Raw genomic sequence first — 5,612 nt, 5'->3', positions numbered from 1 at the left:
CGTGAGCCACCGCGCCCGGCCTAGAGTGTTCTTTATTTTGAGTCAAAGTCTTCTTTCTATAACTTACTCCCCCTAGTCTTAAATGGTCTTAGAAAAACTCAGAAGAATTCTATTTTCTTTTTCATGAGTTTGTTCTTCAATGACTTGAAATGAATGATCCCATGAAGCCTTAGTAAATCGTATGTCTACCTCTGCTTGAAGTGGTTATGTCATGGCCATCTTTAACCCCTATGGACTTGATTGAAGCCCTGAGGACTTCTCAGGCCAGGTGAGACTGTCCTGACCAATTTGTGACTGAATAGCCAAAATTCAGCCTGTTTATTTTAATAGGTTTGCACTAGGATCGAGCTTGGATAATTAAATGAAAGGGCTCACCCTCTCTTAGTTAGCTAAGAGTGTTGGAAATCAAAGATAAGAGTGGATTGAAGGAAGGTTGAATGGGAAGGAGCTCACTCATAGAGACGCTGGAATAGGTGGATTTGGTGAAGAAGTATCTGGGTAGAGGTGAGAAACAAAGGTGTTTAATCAATAACAGTCTCCCAAATTGGAATTGAGAGATTAGAGGGTTTAAATCTAGATTAGAGAACATAGTCATTCCTTCAGTCATTAATTAAATCAACAAATTTTTGAGTGTCTACTTTGTGTCAAGCATCATTTGGACCCTGGGATATTTCAGTGAGCCAAGATAAACCTAACTTCTGTACAATATAGCAGAGTGTACCAAACTTACCACCTATCAAATGTCTCCCGTTAGCACATTAATGATCAAACTGAGTCTTCCTGTGCATGTTAAAACACACAGATTTCTGGATCCGTTGTCAGTGATTTTAAATTAAATAGATCTGGAAAGGGACCCAGGAACATACAGTTTTTAATGATCTTCCTAGATTATTCTGAAACATAAGGCCCACAAGGTTACATTGTCAGGAAGATCATTTTAAAAGGAGAGATCAGATTTCCCAAGCAATCTGTCCTTTATACTCTTTAAGGCTCATAAGATATCCAGAAGGGTCCAGACACCTGTATCTGCTGAGGCAGTACTTTCTATTTATTAATGCATAGCTTGTTCAAGGCACTGACAACCTCTGTATCACTCCACATGTTCATGACAAGTTCCTGATTTCTACTACATGTTAGGGAAGTGGGGATAGACTCTCACTTGCCGATGTTTCTCTCTAAGAACGCAGAATCAGCCACGTTGCTCTGGATACATTCCACTAGCCAGTGGGCATATTTAATTTTTCTGGACAGTGAATTTTTATTGCTACAGTCAAAAAATGCTTTGTTTGTTTTCTTTAGTGAAATCACGGTTTTCAGCTTTTATTGATCTGGTAGTCAGTTAGAACCTTCAAATCTTTCACACATTTCTCAAATAAAATTGTGTCATCCAATCCCCTCTGTGTTTCTGAGTCAGCCTCTGTACTCGGGGGTAAAACCAAATTTTCAGTCTCTAGTTATTCCGTGTTTTGTTGAGTTGACCTTTCCCCGCCCCAAGCGCCATGTGCAGCTGCTTTAAGGTCTTCAATCTCTTTTGTGGTTTCCATGATTAATCCACTGTGCCTACATCCTTGGACGTCAACAGAAATCCAGATTTCAATACCGTATGGTACAACACAAATGATTATCCCCCTGCAATTGTTTACATTTACTGATCGGATCTTAACCCCCAACCCTCTCACCTGCTCAAATCCTTCAATGCATTTTGGAGCCATTCTCGCAAGCCTGCTCCACTCTGTTCTCAGCCCTTTCCTGGAATGATCCCTTTATCCTCTTGCTTAACTGAAATGCAGCTACACTGAAAATACCACATTTTTCAGATTCTTTTTTCTTCTACATTCTATGTAACTCAAGTGTCTTTTCTCTTCTCGGTCACCACTTGAGAACCATTTCTCTCCTTGCTCCTTAAAACACCAGCTTTTATCAGGGTCAACTCTTCAGAGGTTCACAGCTCTTGCTTCCCAGACTGCCATCTACTGACGTTTTGTTTACTCCTCCCATTCAGAGAGCACAGCTCTTGTCTCCCTCTTCACTGCTAGGATTTTTTTGAGATTTCCTCGTGCAAGCAGATGATACATACAACCCCTACATTCCTAGAACTTTGGCGTACTTGTTTCCAACATTTCCCTTCCATCTCACTTGCCCACCCAGTCCTATGCATGATCTTCTCATCACCTATAACTACTATAAATGTTAGTTTCAAATATCTGTCTTTAAATATCAACGTTTCTTCCTTCAGCTCACTTCTCCTAATATTTTTATTTCAACAATTCTCAAAACTTATAAAAATCTGTAATCCATTTATATCCCAACATCTTTTTATTATCCATCAACCACTCCCAGCCCTCACTTCTAGCAGAAGTCTAAACTCTTCGGTCCACCCTGTGATCCCTTGCAGACCTTGTGAATTCTCTATCCTCTCTTTCCTGACATTATATTCACCTGGAATATCCCTAACCCTGATTAAGCTCAACTATTAAATACCATTTTATTTTGTATTTCTGAACAAGTATCTCAACGATCGGAGAGGAGCCACTGATTGGAGTTACTTTAAATTTATGTTCACAGTATCAAAAAAAACCTTGACTTTGACAGACAATACTGGTAAACTTTCCTGTTAAATGCACTTAGTCACTTTTTTAAGGAGCAATTTCATGCCTTTTCCTCAAATGTTCAAAATCCACGGCCACATGCTATCTTAATTGATGACTTTGCACACAATAAATAGAATTAGATAACAATTATTTCATCTCCACCAAAAATTTGACCACCCTCCCGTAACATTTTCCTTATTATAGTTTCCCTTACAGTAAAATGATGTCCCTACTTAAGGCCAAGTTAACTTGGGCCACAAATTCAATCCACTATTACCATCTTAAGAATGTAATTTCTGCAATTAAACACTCTCTCTCCTAAATCACCAAATTTTCGCTCTTTACAGACTCTTTCAAAACATCTTTTAAAATATTTTTCGTTAGCCTCATATAATTTTGCATCAAGAGTCCCATTTTTCTGCTCCTATTCATGGGGAAAAAATCATGAAAGTAGTTGCTTACGTTTGTGGTCCCCATATACTCACTTCACGTTTTTATTTCCCACCCATTCCAATTAGACTTTGGACCCATAACTCTACGTAAATAGCTCTTAACAAGGTCACTGTTAATCTGCCTCTTCCCACGGCTGATGGTTATTCTCCATCATCTTGGTAGTGCCGTCTACAGTGTTTGGCATAATTGATTTCCATCCTCCCTGAAATATGTTTTTTATTTGCTTCCAGGACACCACGCTCTTCTGGTTTTGCTCTTACTTCACTAACTGCAATTTTTCAACTTTCTTTCACAGCTCCATGTTATCGATGAACTCTCCAATTGATAGAATCTTCTAGGACTCTGGCCTCAGTCCTCAGCCTTTCTGTCCTTTTTGTCTATCAGTTAGTAGTTGAAACCAGCCTCATTGTTTCAAATACTATTTGTATTCCATTGAACTTTTAAAATAGCTCCATCTGAACATCTCCCTAGCACTCAAGTCTAATACAGCCAACTGACAGAGCCAAATAATCTCTACTAGAGTATTTAACAGGTATCCCAAATTGAACATGGCTGAAGAAAATCTTCCAGTTGCAGGCTTCCAGCTTAGGCCACGATATCCCATCGCTTCTAGAAATGATGACACCATTGGTACTTAGATGCTCAGGCTACAAATCTACGAATTAGTAATTCTTGAATCTTCTCTCTTTCTTTCATATTCTAGACTCAATCTATTAGTTAAGTCGTGCCACCTCTTCTGCCAAAATATTACTAAAATTCAACTGCTTCTCGCTATCTCTACTGCCAGACAACAGTCCTGGATGCCATCGTGCCTTATGAAAGCCCAGCAAGAATCTTTCCTCATATCCCACTGCACCCACTCTCTTCTCCCTGTGGATCATTCTCCACAAAACAGAAGCAGTCATGGTGCTATTTTCAAAAGTAAATCAATGCATGCCCTTACTGTAAAACCCTGCAACGGATTTTTATTGCACCTAGAATAAAATCTTACTGTCACCTATGAGGCCCCACATGCTCTGGCCTCTGTCTATATGTATTCCTTCTCTCAGTTGTTCATGACACAACATCCACTCTGACATTCTTTCTGTCCCTGGTACCCACCAAGGGCTTTTCCATCTCAAAGCCTTTACACTTGCTCTTTCTTCCTTCCATATGTTTGCAAAGCTGCCCGCTTCTTCTTCGGGATGCAGTGCAAATATTACCTCCTTATCAAAGGCCTTTCTTGTTCACTCTAGCTAAAGAGAAACCTCTCAGTCACTTGTTAACCTATCACCCTCTTTTATTTTTTATTGACCTAATCAGTTCCTGAAATTAGATTATTTATTTCTGCTGCTGTTGTTGTTTTATATGTTTAGCGCATCTCTCACTTCCATACTGAAATATATTAATAAGTTCCTGTAAATATTATGTGCTATATTCCCAGTGCCTAAAAAAGCACCTGACAAATAATGAAGTTCCATAGTTTTTGACTGACAGTAACATTAGGACCTTTTATCCACTACTTGTGCATCTACTGTGCACTTACATGTAGACTTGTATGGTAGGTCAACAGTTTGTTTTGCTGATTTTGTTCAATTGTTCTGGTCCACTGAGCCTTCCTGGTATCATGGGTCTCTCACCCTTTATCTATTATCTTTCCTATTAGTTTTTCTTCTTAACTTTGTACACAATGCATTGTTTTCTAGCATATATTTGTTTCAAGTGTTTTTTTTAGAAGCATTTATACATTTTGAAAAGTGGAAACAATCTAACTGTCTGTCAATGGATGAATGGATACAGAAACTATGGTACACATATACATGGAATATTACTCAGCCCTAAAAGAGAATGAGTTTCTGCCATTTGCTACAATGTAGGTGAGCCTGGAGGACGTTACACTAAATGAAATAAGCCAGACACAGAAAGCAAAGTATTGCCTGATCTCACGTATACATGGAACATAAAAAAAAAATCAAATATACAGAATAGAGAAGAAAACACTGGTTGCCAGGGGCAATGGGCAGGGGGTGGGAAGTAAACAGGAAAATGTAGATCAGAGGATATAAAGTAGCAAATATGTAGGATGAACAAGTCTAGAGATCTAATGTACACATGAGCACTATAGGTAATAAAATTGTGCTGTATATGGGATTCATGCTAATGAGTAGATTTTAGCTACTCCTGCCAAAAAACAAAAGAAAACAGGGTAACTATGTGAATTGATCTATGTGTTAATTTGCTTCACTATAGTAACCTTTTTACTTATCTATATGTATTCTGCTTTATATTGTATACCATTAATATACACAATAAAATTTATTTAAAAAGGAATATGAAGTTTGAAAGGCGGCAGCTGTGTGAGTAGGGGCTAAGGGGAATGTTTTGGAATTTAAAAGAATCTAAATGTGAATCTTGTCTTGACCCTATTTTTATGATTGCTAAAAGCAACAGGTTTTTAACATGAGAGTCAGTTTCCTCATAAGTCGATTGGAGGTGGCAATATTTCATTTGAAAGGTTGTTTTTGAGGTTTGGTGAAATAATGTGTATAAAGTACTCAGCGCAAAGTTTGGCCTGGAGAAGTTGTACAG

This window comes from Propithecus coquereli, unplaced genomic scaffold (assembly GCF_000956105.1).
Source record: "Propithecus coquereli isolate 6110/MARCELLA unplaced genomic scaffold, Pcoq_1.0 Scaffold29, whole genome shotgun sequence".
Taxonomy (NCBI): Eukaryota; Metazoa; Chordata; class Mammalia; order Primates; family Indriidae; genus Propithecus; species Propithecus coquereli.
The sequence above is the reverse complement of the archived record's forward strand: the minus strand, read 5'-3'. Positions refer to the sequence as shown.